At 40.6% G+C, this 15968-nt stretch overlaps 1 non-coding gene across 1 annotated transcript; it reads right to left on the bottom strand.

Moving 5' to 3' along the window:
• Positions 1–15410: 15410 nt before the first annotated feature.
• TRNAQ-CUG lies at positions 15411–15482 on the bottom strand. Its single transcript has one exon. It is a non-coding gene; the product is annotated as a tRNA-Gln (tRNA).
• Between the last annotated feature and the right edge of the window lie 486 nt (positions 15483–15968).

The raw sequence follows: 15968 nt of genomic DNA, 5'->3' as shown, positions 1-15968 counted from the left end.
GAATTCAATAATATATAATTAATTTTATTGTTGTACTCAGCAGAATCATATATGACCACCCCTCCCCCTTTATCCGGTTTCATTACCCATATGTTATGGTTCATTTGTATCTCTTTTAATGTAATAAATTCATTATAATTCAAATTCATTTTGGAAGATATCCATTTATTACCATATTCATACATTTCATCTATTGCAACACTCTCAAAAATAGCCAATGTATTACTCATGGGAGGGGTGAATACACTTTTCTTCTTAAACTTATTACACTGCCCATGCCCTTTTCCATCAAAAAATACAGCCAAGTTCATCTTCCTTAAAAATGTTTTAAAATCAACTATATAATCCACTAAGTTGATAGTACTGCTGGGTACATATTTCATTCCCTTTGAAAATAAATAAAAATGCTCATTTCTAAGTTCCATTTGTGTATAATAAAAAAATGTTAAAATCCCCTAAACTAAAATGTATGTCACTGCGTTTGATAATATTTAATTTCTCATCCATCTGTTTCCTCCCCTGTAGTCTTGCTGTTCTTCCCATTTGTTCTTTCTCCAGTCCCCCTGTGTTCTGTACTGCTCCTTGTGTGTACCTCTCCAATTCCTGCCTCTCTCTAAAAAATTGGAATTTGAATCTTTGTTCCCCCTTCCTTTTGAATTATCATTTTTGTCATTATCTAGCCCATTATTGTCTTTCCATGAAACATCCTGTTTGTGACCCCCTCCTATTGGTCCCCATTTATACGCTTCCCTTTTTTCATAATGTAGCAGGTCTCTTTTCATTTTACTACATTTCTTATCATATTGTTTTTATCAAATTACTCTCTACCCACGTGTATTGAGTCTCAAAATATATTTCATACTCATCGAACAATAAATCATTTGTTATAACATTATCAAGTTGTTCTAATTCAGCCATTAAACCACATATTTTCTTCTCGTTACATGATATAATAAACTTCATATATGTAAAACCGAAATTATCAAACATGTTTGTGCATTCATTAATATTATTTTTGTCCATATCCACTCCCATGGGTACTTTAAAAAACCTTAATCCCATAGGGACAATCCCAACATCCAAACATTTTGTTAAATAAGTATTGTCCAATTTTATACTTTTAAGAGTTTTGAGCTTCTTCCCAAACTCTTGGATGCTGTCCTTTAATGTTCTACACCCATTATGATTGTTGTCGCCATCATTAGTTTCATTGGCCACCTTATTTTCCCCATTAAAGTCAAAATTTTTGTCAAAAAAGTATTTAAATTAAAACGCTTATCGCACCCTTGAATATAGTTCGTATTGCCTGCAGTCATAGTACCTGAATGGGTAGGATGTCCTACCATCCCGTATGTTCTTTTTGGCGCCACCCATTTAGGCTTAGCAACCGAAATATTAAAATCGACCTCCGATTCACTCCTTTTTCTATTTACTGGATTATCCACAACATCGTTGTCCTTAGAACCGGATCCATGAGAGGCTTGACAATTTAATCCAACGCCATTGCCTTGACCGTTAGGTATAAAAAAATATACCTACAACCTCAGGTGCTGCGTGGTGACGTCACTGCCTTTTCTTTTCTACCACTTGCTTCCGGCTGACTAAAGTGCTCGATAAGCCTTGTGAGCTCTCCTTTTATAATGGCCATCTCAGATTGGAGCTTATGTATATCATCTCTCCGGGGTGAAAAAATGAAGGGCAATTCATCCAAGGAATCCATGTCTTCACGGCAATAAAGAAAATTCCACCAGGAACAGCCAACCAGCAAAAGAACACAAAAACAAAATCTGTTCACTGCTATAACATGGAAATATGCACCGGCAGCAATAGCAAACGATAGTCCATTTATTAGAAAAAATAAAACATAGACATAATCAGTTTCCAACATAAAAGTTAAGCGCTTTCATCTACTTCTTCATAGACTTCATCAGAACAGTTAATTATGTTCCAAACAGCATTTTAAAAACATTTCAAATATTGATAAGCCAATCAGGAACTACTAATATATAGATATAGATCATCATCATCATCATCCCCTTTTTCCCATTTACATAGGGTCGGGGTATCGTATTAACTGTTGCCAACTCTCTCGATTCAGTGCCACTCTCCTGCCTTCTTCAACACTCATGCCTGACTGCACAATCCATCCACCTCTTTGCTGGATGCCCTCACTTCCTCTTACCTTCTTCCTGTCTGTCCCAAATCTCCCTCACCAGATTGTCTTCTGCTTTTCTACACATGTGCCCATACCATCGTAATCTGTTTTCTTTGATCTTTTCTGCAATTGGAGCTACTTTGGCTTCTGCTCTTATGTCCTCATTTCTTCGCCTGTCCTGCAGTGTGCATCCTACCACCTTTCTCAGGCACTTCATTTCCATCACCTCTAGCTTCTTCAACTGTTCTTCCTTTACTGCCCAGGTTTCTGTACCATGCAGTAGTACTGGTCACACCACTGTCTTGTACACCTTACTTTTCAGCTTCTTTGGCATTCTTCTGTCATATACTACACCTGATACTCTATGCCAGTTGGCTGCAGCCCCTCTGATTCTAGCCCCAGATACTTGAAGCTGTTTACCTGTTCCACTATCTTCCCATCTATCTCTATTCCCAGCTTCTTCTGATTTTCCCAATCTGCTGCCTTTACCACTGTCTTATCTGTGCTTAGTTTCATCCCATGTACCTTCAGATTTGCATTCCATTCTCCTATCCTTTGCTGAAGTTCTAGATCAGAGTCTGCCTGTACTGCCACATCGTCTGCATACAGCAGCTTTGTTGCTCTGACAACCTGTTTGCTGATGTAGTCCATTACCAGTATGAACAGCAGAGCTGAACCCTCCACTGGGAACCCCTCATTGAGGCCAAACACTGTTCATACTTGAGTCACTGGGTCCTTGTACATAGCCTGTACTAATTCTACCAATGTTTCTGGGACTTCAAACCAGATCAGTTTTCTTGGGACCTTGTCATATGCTTTCTCCAAGTCTAGGAAAGCCCAGTTTGACTCTCTCCTCTTCTCTAGTTTCTTCTCAAGTATCTGTCTCAATGCAAACATCGGGTCAGTTGTGCTGCATCCTGATCTGAATCCGAACTGTTCATCTCCCATCTTACATTCTACTATTCTGCATATCCATTTATCAATCACCCTCTCCAGAACTTTCATGCAATGTGGTAGGAGTTTGATGCCTCTGTACTGTCCACAGTTGTGGATGTCCCCTTTGTTCTTGTACACTGGCATGAGTATGCTTATTCTCCAGTCATCTGGAATACGCCTTTCTCGCCACACTGCAATTAGTACCTTAAGGAGACATTTCTCCCCCAGCTCACCCAGCATCTTTATCATATCTGCTGTGACCTCATCTGAGCCTGCTGCTTTCCCTGACTTCATTTTCCTTAGTGCTGCTCTTACTTCTTCTAAGCTGGGCTCCTCTTCTACTCTCATTGTAGGCTGTTTCTTTTGAGGTTTTCTTCATTCAGAAGCTGCTGGAAATACTCCTTCCATCTGCCTTTGATGTCCTGTAGGCTGGTAAGCAGGTTGTTGCTGGAATCCCTTATGAAGGGTGTCTGACTATCTTCTTTATCTTTCTGTCTTTGCCTTGCAACCTGGTATAGTTTCTTTGTGCCTTACTGAGTCACTTTCCAGAAGCTGATAGAGTGCCTCTGATGCCCTATTCTTTGCTATTGCAACTTATTTCTTAGTTTCTTTGTTAGCCAACCAGTAGTCCTTCCTAGCTTGGTCAGTCTTTTCAATCTCCCACTTCTTCCTGCACTCCTTCTTTCTTTTGATTACTTCCTGCACTTCTGCATCCCACCACCAGCTTTCCTTATGTACCTTATTTCCATACCTGGCTCGGCCACATATCTTTTCTGTATTCCTAACACATGCTGTTTTTAGGCGCTGCCACTCTTCTTCAACTCCAATGCACAAGGTACAAGGTTCGATCCTGACCTCCGACTAATGCCTGTTTGGAGTTTGCATGTTCTCTCTGTGTCTCCATGGAGTTTCTCCCATGTTCAAAAAACATGCTGAGTGTTTCCATCTCAAACTCACCAATGAATGGAGCTGTGGGCAGCAGCACAGACTCTACATGGTGCCCAATGGGGGGAAGAGTTGTAAAAAGACCAACCGCTTTGGGCATCTATTGTGTTGCGCAGTATCCTCAAGATAGGAGAACACGATTCACAAACTGCGCACTGTGGCAGGGCTAGCCACTCGATGGTGTAAAATATGGCTCTAGGTAATTCGGTCATGTTGACTGTCACCAAAAATGGGCATGGGTAGTTATCGGTGATAAATGGGTTGAGGACCTGGCCTACTCTCTGACCCACGCCAGGGACCCATGCTGACGGTGGGAAGGGTATATGTGCCCCTATTGGCCAGTGTGTGCCCTCCATAAAAGCCCAGCAGCCCTGGGTCAGTAGGCTACTGGCTGGCCGGTGTCTAGTTGCCCAGCCTGGGTTACCTGGGATAGCTCTGTTGAGTGAAAGCTGGACATAAAACCAACCAACCTGCCAAATATGAACTAAGAATTGCTACGCTTAATGTAGGTTCACTGACAGGACGCAGTTTAGAAGTGGATGACATGATGATACGGAGGAGGCTGGACATCCTGTGTATCCAAGAGATGAGATGGAAGGGCAGTGTAACAAAGCCACTTGGCTTGGGATCCAGACTCTACTACTCAGGTGGTGGACAGGCTAGAAATGGTGTAGGAATTGTGGTGAGACAGTGCGGGTTGTCATCAAAATTATTGACAGACTCATGGCAATCAGACTCCATTGTTAGGATAGGACAGTGTTCATTATGTCAGCCTATGACCCACAGCAGGGTTGTGATAGTGAGGAAAAGAGTGCATTCAGACAGCAGTTGCAGGACCTACTAGATAAAGCAGGACAACATGAATTGGTGTTGATAATGGGTGACTTAAATGCACATATTGGGACAGACAGAACAGGATATGAGGACTGCCTGGGTCCACATGGGTGGAGCAATAGTAATAAAGAAGGAGAAGCCATTCTAGACGTCTGTCTGGCAAATGGCTTGATAGTAGCCAATACATGGTTCAGAAAGAGAGACGTCACAAGATCACATACAAGAGTAACCAGCATGCAACTCAGGTAGACTTCCTCCTAGTAAGGAAAAGGCACTGGGGTAGAATCCATGATTGCAAAGTCATCCCCAGTGAAACAGTTGGTTCACAGCATAAACCAGTAGTTGCCACAATCAGCTGCAAGCAGTGGTCAGAGAAGGCTCTAAGGTCAACAGAGACCAGGCTGAAGACCTGGACGTTGACTGGAGAGAAAGTACAGCAGTTCAAGGAATTACTCAGGGCTCTAGCACCCCAAGAAGAGGAGGAAATAGATATAAATATACATACACATATAAATAAATAAATATACACACACACACATACATATATACATATATATATATATATATATATATATATATATATATATATATATACACACACACACACACACACACACACACACACATATATATATGTGTGTGTGTGTGTGTGTGTGTGTGTGTGTGTGTGTGTGTGTGTGGTCATTTATTCGCTCTTCCACAGCTTTGCATTTTCAATTGACTACTTATATTCTGCATGACTCTACTTTAGTAACAGTTTAGTGACAGTTCTTGTTTTACTGCTATTTGCTTTGTAACTTCTTGCAAAACTACTTTCTCATATGACTGTTCTATTTTGTTATTATACAAAAGGCATTTTAATCTTCTGGACAATGCCCTGGTTTCTTCTGTACAACTGATGTGGTTGGGAGTTGCACAGTCATTTCTAGAGTTTCACTCTGTTGAGTTTGCTAAGATCATTGTATTCTCAATGTTTCTCTTAGCTGTAGTTCATAGAGTCCTCTGAAATGTTTGTCAGATTCATAGGCGTGCATCATATTGTTCAATGTTGCAGAGGCCTTAGCTAGATAGGTAATATCCCGCCAAGGATATAACAGACATCCAGCTTACAAAGCTTCATGGCAACTTCCACATGCCCAGTCCATCAGTCACTTCTAACTGAGGTGACTAAAAAGACAGGTTTGTGTGCAAAACCCCATAGAGTTTTCCTGCCACAGAAGAGTACTCTCCTCTGATGGTTTCAGGAATTGAAAGCCAGCTAGTGTTGTTCCTTTGCTGGGCAGATAGTTCCCTTTGGGGAAAAAACTTCCATTTTTAAAATAGTTGATTAAAAATACTTTCCTGCTCAGGAAAGTTATTTTAAATTTAGGAATTTGTGTTTTAATGGAGTGTTACAAGAATATATTGTACTTTTAAACAACATCAGCCTTTTTTGCCTGTCAGTTTAAAATATGTTTAAAGTATGTGAAAAGCATTTTTTTCTGTGGAGAAATTATGTTCATTTTACTTTGTGGGGCTGGAAAAGTGTTTTAGGTGCTTATTACTGTGTTTTTATGAGAAAAAAACTTTTAAAGACTTTACATTTTTACTGATTTTGCTGCTTGTTTTCATCTGGAAAGAGGACAATTTTCTGCTTGACCATGAAACAATCTTACTTTCAGTCACAAAAAGAAAAAGTTAAGAAATAGCCTTTGGCAACACAACAGGCTAGCAATTTGTCCCAGCTGCTGGTAGCTGACTCTGGTTTGGTTATTAGTTGTGCCTTAGTCGACTGATGTTTTATCCCAGATCCTTATGGTGTAGCATAGCCACTATGGACTGACGGCTATCTACATCCTCTGTGACTGTTGATTTCCACTCAGTGGGCAAGGGAGAATCATTTTGGTCTTGAGAGCGAGGAACCAAGGACGGTGTTCTTGTTTTGTCAGAATGTTTTGCCCATCCCTGGGGAAGCTGTTGCCATTGACAACACTACTGGCCCCATTTATTCTAACAAAAAAACCCAGAAAACTAAATATGTATCTACCCCCTTCTCAGATTTCTTATAGATTCATAGATAAGTACTAGGCCATTTGTCCTTGTGTGCTATTTGTCCAGTTTCCCTCTTTGTGCTCAAATTAACCTATCCATTTGTATGCAGTTTGGCTTTACCCATCCCATAGTTGATAAGTATTACCCTTAATGAGAATAACTGGGATCATACCACAGATAATATAGGGGACCCATGCGCTGGATAAAACATTTGGGAGTTGTCTCTGTCCAGTAATATGAAAGGGGGTAGTCCTGTTTTCCATCCATCGATCCAAGTTGCACTTGACTTTGGACAGGGATGAGCTTTGTTTTACGTGGATGGGGAGTGTGTTACAGGGCATCTGTATCCTCTGTGTGGTATACCTGTCCTTCCAAACCATTCTGTTGATATTGTAGATGAGGTTTAGCTGCCTAGATTGAGTACTTCTAATGCCATTTGACTTGCTAATGTGCAATAAATCCATCAGTAGTAGGTTGGAGGATGCCTTATATGACTTTTTATAAAACAGTTTCTACTAAAAGAAAAAGGGATACCTCTTGTCCTGAAGAGATTCAATATTCTGAATCTTTGCAATATGATGAAGGGACAAATACAGGGTTTTCTCCTCAGATTTTTAATTCACACTCGGAGGGGAGCTCAGTTTCTAATTCTCCTTGTGGGGTTTCCATCTCTTTGAGACTATTTTTAGGCTGTCCCAGTGTTTTCAGTGGTGGAACACTGAGGATTCTCAGTCCCACAGAGAACACTACGAACTGTTACAGAAGAATAGTCCAGAACCTCCATGTACTCACCCTGTTCTGTCAACTTTGGAGGATGTGTGTTTTACTGTCTGCAATTTTTCTAATAGTTGCCAGCTGCCAGTAAAGGCACCAATAGGATGCATGAAATTCCTAAATGTTTTCAGTATTTATACATTCTTTGGAAACCTGACCCAGTAGCTATGGCTTTAGTTAATCAGACTGCAGCTAAATGCTTAGTTAATTCTAATTGTTCTCTTTCTGATAAGGATAGAGAGATTATCAATATGTATAATTCTTCTGCAACTTTGATTTTCAAAATTTTGCATTATCAGGATCATATGTTAATTTTTGGTTTGACTAATTGTGAATATATTAGGAATGTTTTGTCTGCAATTTCTTCTTCTTCTTGTGAGGAAAAAAGTTTGATTTAAATAATTTAGTTTCTTCTGCTTTACAAGTCACTACATATTGTTTCTAGTGTGTATGTAGCATCTATATTACATCGACAGCTTAGGTTGTCGAATCTAAACTCGACACCTAAGCATTGAAAGGTAAAAACAGCGAATGGCCAAATCATCAAATTCTTTCCTAGGGAAAGAATTCACTTGGCTGTCCTCAAACAAAATAAACAAACACACCCAAACATTGTGGAGAGGCTGCTCCCACCACATGCCCCAAACTAAATATACCAACTCCGAGACCACTCTACATTGGGGAACGGGCAAATCCCCGAGAATGGCCATGCAAATTCTTTTCCTAGGAAAGAATCTGATGATGTGGCCATTCGCTATTTTAAGCGTTCGACGCTTAGGTGTCGATGAATATGCATGCAACAACCTAAGCTGTCGACAAATCAATAGGGAACCTGCATGTATGACTCTTTTGATACTTCCTCCAGCGCTAGGGCCACTGGTACTGTTTTGAGGAGATTTGCCTGGCTGCATTTTCAGAGCCTCCTATATGAGGTTAAAAATGAGATGTTGGACATGCTCCACTGCTGTTGGACATGCTCCACTTAAAGGAATCCCAATCCCTCATAGCTACACGCTCTAGGGACCTAAACCTTGTCACCACAATAAACAAAACATGCTGGAGGGATACATTCCTGTGCCAGAGACTTCCCATACTCTGGAACAGACTACCTATCTATGTCAAATAGAGCTCCTTATTAGCATTCTTCAAGAAAAATCTTGATGATTGGATGGGTAATAGGAAATTCACCCCGGGGATCACTTCTGTGGTTCTGCTTGACAGGAGCACATGAAAATAATTTTCTTGGGTGGCGAAAGCCAGGGTACCAGTTTGGCTAGGCTTGTATAGGCCCTACGGCCAATAGCCTAGTAACTAACTATGAACCTATGAACCTATGGTAAATTCTCTTTAAGACAGAGATTTAGTTTATTCAAAGATGTTTTTAGTGCCAAAGAAAGAAAATTTGTGGAGACCAGTTCTGGATTTTTCTTTCCTAAACTTGTTTGTGATAGAGACCAAGCTTCAAATGCTGTCACTTCACACCCTGTTCCTCTTCTTCCTCATTCATGTTTCCTGATAACAATAATTTTAAAATATGCTTATCATCACAACCCTATTCATCCAGACTTCAGGTATTTCTTAAGGATATATGTATCTGAATCACATTATTTGTTCTCTGCCTTACACTTTGGAGTGTCCACTGCACCAGGAGTGTTCACAAGGTGGCTAGCTTCAGTTATAGCTCATTGATGGCCACATGGTATCCACATTTTTCCACATTTAGATGACCTGCTTATCTTTACAGAGTCTTTTTCAAAGTGTCTAGAATCTGTCAATTTGGGGTTAGAGATTTTATTGTTTGTACAAGCTGAGATTCCAAGAGAACATTCAAAAATCTTTTTTGACTCCTACAGACAGGATTGTGTTTCTGACACAGCTAGACACCTGAATTTGAGGAGCATTTCTTCCAGAGGAAAAAAATAGATCTATATCTTATAGGTTCATAGGTTCATAGGTAGGTACTAGGCTATTAGCCCTAGGGTCTATATAAGCCTAGCCAAAAATGTACCCTGGCTTTCGCTACCCAAGAAAATTATTTTCCTGTGCCCCTGTCGAGCAGAGCCACAGAAGTGATCCCTGGGGTGAATTTCCTATTTCCCATCCAATCATCAAGATTTTTTTTGAAGAGTGCTAATGAGGAGCTCTGTTTGACATAGATAGGTAGTCTGTTCCAGAGTATGGGAAGTCTCTTGGACAGAAATCTATCCCTCCAGCATGTTCTGTTTATTGTGATGACAAGGTTTAGGTCCCTAGAGCATGTAGCTTGGAGGGAATTGGGATTTCTTTAAGTGGAGCATGCCCAATATCTCTGGGTTTGACATAGCTTTGTATGTTAGGCAGAGAACACCGCTGAGTAGGCAATATGCGATGGAGTAAAGCTGGAGTTTTTTGAGACGGTCTGCATAGGGCATCTGTTTGAGGCCAGTAATCTTCTTTGTGAGGTATTTCTGTGGCCTTTCCAGTTGTTGTAGATGTCTTGTGAGGTGCATACCAAAAGGGGTGTTGTACTCTATAATGGGTCTAATGAGTGATGAGTAGAGGGGAACAATGACCTCTTTTTTTCTGGATGAGAAACCTTTTGTGATGAGGTGAGTCACGTAGAAGGATTTCCTGACCACTGTGGTGATGTGATTATCAAAGGAGAGACTACTGTCCACCTGTGTCCCAAGGTCTTCTATCCCACTTTTGGTGTTAAGTAGAGTACAACTTATGTGGTAGGTCTTGGGTAAAGAGTTTTTACTAAAAGGGGTGACAATACACTTTTTGGCATTGAGCTTCAGGCCATGGCTTTGACACCATGCATCTGTCTCAGTGAGGCCCTTTTGTAGTATGTCCACATCGTTAGGAGTTTCGATTATGGCTCCTAGTTTGCAGTCATCTGCAAACTTTGTTAGCTAAAGACGTTCTGTGTTAGTCTGCACTTCAGAAAAGTAGATACCAAACAGGAGAGGACCCAGGACTGAACCCTGTGGTACTCAGTTGTCACTGGTCTGAAGTCAGATTTGGAGTCTGCTACTTTCACAGTGTAGGATCTGTCCATGAGCCATTTGGAAACCCATCTTATGACATAGGGATTTATACCTAGTTTAGTGAGCTTATCTATAATTCCAGAGTGGGGGATGGTGTTGAAAGCCTTGGCAAGACAAGCTGTGTGAACCCCCTTACCCTCATCTATGGCTTTGGTGACTGCTTCAAAGAAGTCAATCAGGTTTAGGAGACATGATCTGCCTTTTACAAACCTGAACTGGGTAGGGTCCAGAGTTTGGAGATTACTAATGTCTTTGTTTATGAGCTCCATGATGATACATTCCATGGCCTTGCAGACCAGGCTTGTCAGGCTAATGGGGCAGTAGTTCCCGGGGTCTGTCATGGCTCCCCCTTTGTGGAGTGGAATAACCATTGTGGTGCATCATTCAGTGAGCACAAAGCCTGAGGTGAGGCTATGACTGAACATGGTACTTAGGTAGGGTGCCAGTTCATTCTGTAGTTCATGTAGAACACAGCCTGGGATATTGTCAGATCCCATTGATGCTGTGTTCTTGGCTTTGGAGAGTGTGTTTTTTACTTGTGCAACCATGATTACAGGAACTTTGCATTCTTCCGGTATAGAGTTGGGCCCTCTAGGGGGTGAGAGGGAGGTAAAGTTAGCACTGAACCTATCTGCCAGGATGATGGCAATATCAGTTGGTTCTGTATATTTAGTGCCATTGTGCTGTAACTCCGAGCAGATCTGAGTGTTGCCATTGAGATTCTTCACATAGATATAGAATGCTTTGCGGTTGGGTCTATATTATAACATCGAATGCTCAAAATTTTGAATGCTATAATATCAACCCATTTCAGTCGAACAATCATAACATCGAACACTCAGAATAGCAAATTTTTTCCCATGGAAAAAATTTGCTGTTCCAAGAAACACACACACACACACACACACACACACACACACACACACACACACACACACACACACACACACACACACACAACACAAGCACACCAAAAAACTGCAATCCACAAACATACACTTAAAATCCTACATCTAACCCTACACTAAACTGTCAATACACTACTATCTATCCACTTACCCTAACCCAAACCCTAACCCTAAGGTCCATAACTCTCACACACTGACCTTACCCACGCCCTAACCCTAACTCACTTAACCTGCTAACCCTAACTCACTTAACCCGCCCCTAACCCTAAAGTCTGTCACTACCGCACACTCACCTCACCAGCACCCTAACCCTAATGTCCCTAACTACAGCACACTCACCTTACCCCAGTCAGTTCACTCACTTACCTTAACCCGGTCTGTAACCATCGCACCACACTTACCTGAACCCAGTCCATAACCTCCGTTCGCTCAATTTCCTTAACCCAGTCTGTAACCCTTACACCACAGTGCTGTAAATAGCGAAGTCATGGAACGGTCCACCGAAATTTTACCCTAGGTAAAAGTTTGATGTTCCGAGGCTTCGCTATTGTCAGCTTTTGCTCTAAAGGGTTCGATACTATAACATTCAAAGTTTTAAAACTTTGATGTTATAATATAGACCCTTGTGGTTGTCTTTAGAGTCAGTGGCAATTTTGTTTTCATAATTAACTTTGGAGGATTTTATGAGGGATATCAGCTTCTTACTGAGGTTGACCAGGAGTTCCTCCAGTAATGGAATTTTACTCTTTTTTGCAACAGTTTCTTTCTTCTGTTGTAGAATTTGTTTATGGCAGAGGACCACCAGATTAACTTCCTTTTTTTGGAGGATAGCATCTTGGTTCTTTTAGGGATAGCATGATCCATGCACTCGTGCAAGTACTTATAAAGTGCATTTGTGTAGGATTCAGCAGTAGCACCTCTATTGTCCGTCTGCATGGATGTCATGAAGTTTGCCACTTCTGTCTTAAGAAGTGTGAAGTTGGCTTTGGAGAAGTTTTTTACGGTGGTTTCCCTAATTGGGGGTGGGGTCGGGATGTGGATGTCTAGGGTGATTAGCTTGTGGTCGGATCTAACCAACGAGGAATTGATCTCTGGTGTTGCCCATGTTGGTAATGACCAGGTCTAGGATATTGCTGCCCCTGGTGGGGGTGTGAATAAGTTGATCCAAGGCATTGGAATTTATGAATTCCAGAAAACGTTGAGCAAAAGAGTTGGTACATGAATAGTTTTCCCAGTTAATGGTGGGGTAGTTGAAATCGTCCATTATTAGGGTGTTGGGTTTTACCCTAATACTTTCCAGTGTATCAAGAAATGAGGGTCTATATTAGATCACCGGACGCTTAAAAAAGTGAATGGTGATTGATCAAACTTATATAAGCGAAAGCTTATAATCTTGAGCTGTCAAAACAGCGATTTTTTTCCTAGGGAAAAAATTGCTGATGCAAAACACATACACACAACACAAGCATACCAAACAAACAGCAATCCACACACATACACCTAAACTTACACCTAACCCTACACTAAACTCTACATACACCACTAACTATCCACTTACCTTAACCCAAACCCTAACCCCAAGGTTCGTCACTATTGTACACTCACCTCCCCAGCTCCCTAACCCTAACTCATCTAACCTGTCCTAACCCTCACGTCCACACAATTACACACATACCTAACCCACGCCCTAACCCTAACCCGCCCTAACACTCATATCCACACAATCACACACTTACCTGAACCCGACCCGCAACTTTCCACCACAGCACTGAAAATACTGAAGCAACAGAAACAGACAACCAAAGTCTTTCCCTAGGAAAAAATGTGGGTTTCTGTTGCTTCGATATTTTAAGCTTTTGCTTACATAAGTGCGATCAATCAGCATTCGCTTTTTTAAATGTTCGGTGATCTAATATAGACCCAAGAAATGAGGAGTGGGAATCCTGGGGCATGGTGGGGGATCTGTAGCAAGGTACAATTTGGATTTCCGTCTTGCCCAGAGTTAGTTGCACTTGGATAATCTCAGATGCATTATGCTGTGCAACTAGCCTGGAGGTGTGGATATCCTTAATGAATATGGACACGCCTCCACCTTTAGTGCTTCGTTCCGAGTTAGGTGGTCGAAAGGTGTGGTGTGAATTATAGCCTGGTAACACAGGGGTGCTCTCTGGAGGTTTGAACCAGGTCTCTGTCACTGCACAGATGTTGATGTTCTCCATTTTAAGGAGTGCCTCGAGTGAGAGCATTTTGAGGTTTAGACTTCTAGCATTGAGTAACATTACCCTCAGATTTTGCTTGCTTGTACCTGTTACGGTGGTGAATTTGTTATTTGAACCTTGCCTAAAAAAGGCACTATAGGGGTGGTGAGAGCCTCACCCAGTATCAGGAATCCCAAGGGCGACAGGTGCAGGCCATCTCTGGCAAAGCATTATGGTCTGTCGATCATGTTGTCCCAGATCGATCCATTTTGATCGATCTGGGATAATTGATTAGATCCCAGATAGATCTATTTCTAAAGTTTTCAACTCAGACTTTGGTCACTGCAAGGAAATACCTCGCAATTTTGGGTTTTATGACATTATGATTCTGATGATATCCTTGATAAAAGCCTACATGAGATAGATACAATCGTATCTGAGGTCTGTAATCAGGAAACAAAGCTCACACAGTGGTCTACCCTATACCAACAGTAGTCCAAATGCTCTGCTTGTAAAAACAACTGGTAGATGTTTACTTGAAAATAACGCAAAGTAATTTAATAAATATAAAACACTGCATAAAATGGAAACAGGTTAAGTACTTTTATCCCTTCCAAAGCATTGGGGATTCATCAGAACCATGAATTAATTTTTTTTAAACAGCTTAAATAATTGAAAAATGCCATGCAGCTTAGTACACTCTTAATTAAAACATCCTTAAAGAAATATTCTACTAAATTCAGCTATTAAGACTAGTGTATAATGAATCATACATCCAAAAATACTTAAATTAGTTAAAATGATAAGAATAATAAGATATATGAAATATATATCATATATAAAAGACTTGTATAAAACGTATGAAATATTACACAGCAGTAATGTAAGTTAAATATTTTCAACATAATAATGTATTATAATCATTTCTTGTTCATAGGTTCATAGGTAGGTACTAGGCTATTGGCCCAAGGGCCCATGTAAGCCTAGCCAACAAGGTTCCCTGGCTTACGCCACCCAAGAAAGTTATTTTCCTGTGTCACTGTCGAGCAGAGACACAGAAGTGATCCCTAGGGTGTATTTCCTATTTTCCATCAACTCATCAAGATTTTTCTTGAAGAGCGCTAATGAAGAACTTTGCTTGACGTAGATGGGTAGCCTGTTTCAGAGTATGGGAAGTCTCTGGGACAGGAATCTATCCCTCCAGCATGTCCTGTTTATTGTGGTGACAAGATTTAGGTCCCTAGAGCGTGTAGCTTGGAGGGATTGAGATTTCTTTGGGTGTAGCATATCCAACAGCTCTGGGTTTGACATAGCTTTATATGTTAGGCAGAGGTCACCTCGGAGTAGGCGATATGCTACGGAATAAAGGTGGAGTTTTTTGAGATGGTCAGTGTAGGGCATTTGTTTGAGGCCAGTGATCCTCTTTATGAGGTACTTCTGTGGCTTTTCCAGCTGCTGCAGATGTCTTGTGAGGTACATTCCAAAATGGGCTTTGTACTCTATAATGGGTCTAATAAGTGTAGAGTAGAGGGGAACAATGACCTCTTTTTTCCTGGATGAGAAAAGCATACCAGGGAAATGTCAAGACTGAAAACACAACAGGCTCCACTGAGATTTGAACTCAGATTATTAGATTCAGAGTCCAGAGTGCTAACCATTACACCATGGAACCAGCTTTCTTGCTCTTGCTTTTAAAGCAGGTAATGAAGAAATATAGCAATTCAAGCCTGGTGGGTTTGAAGCATTTCATTTTAGTTGCTAAACTAATTTTCTGTTTTCTAACACTTTGCCAATGTCTTTCTCTTTCATTGTGTAAAACTACCTCAAAAATTCAAAACAGGATTTTTTTGTAATTTGGACAAAAAGTGTGTGTTTGAAAAAGGGTCTGTTGAGGTTTTTCTTCAGAATATCTTAGTTATGTTCATAGATGTGCTTACAAAAACAAAATGTTTTCTCACCATAAAAGTTTTTTTACAGTCAGAACAAATAGCAATATATACCAATCCTTTTGTAGCAGTTACCTTTCACTAGTTTTACTCTTTGATCACCAAACAAAAGAAAATCTTCTAATATAAAAGTACATCATTTGCGTGCTTTACATTTATGTCTACCTGTAATATATCTGTTTGAATGTAAGCTAGGTAGTTTCTCAAACAGA

The sequence above is a fragment of the Protopterus annectens genome, chromosome 2.part1 (genome assembly GCF_019279795.1).
Source record: "Protopterus annectens isolate FY-2018-M chromosome 2.part1, PAN1.0, whole genome shotgun sequence".
Taxonomy (NCBI): Eukaryota; Metazoa; Chordata; order Ceratodontiformes; family Protopteridae; genus Protopterus; species Protopterus annectens.
The sequence above is the reverse complement of the archived record's forward strand: the minus strand, read 5'-3'. Positions and strand labels throughout refer to the sequence as shown.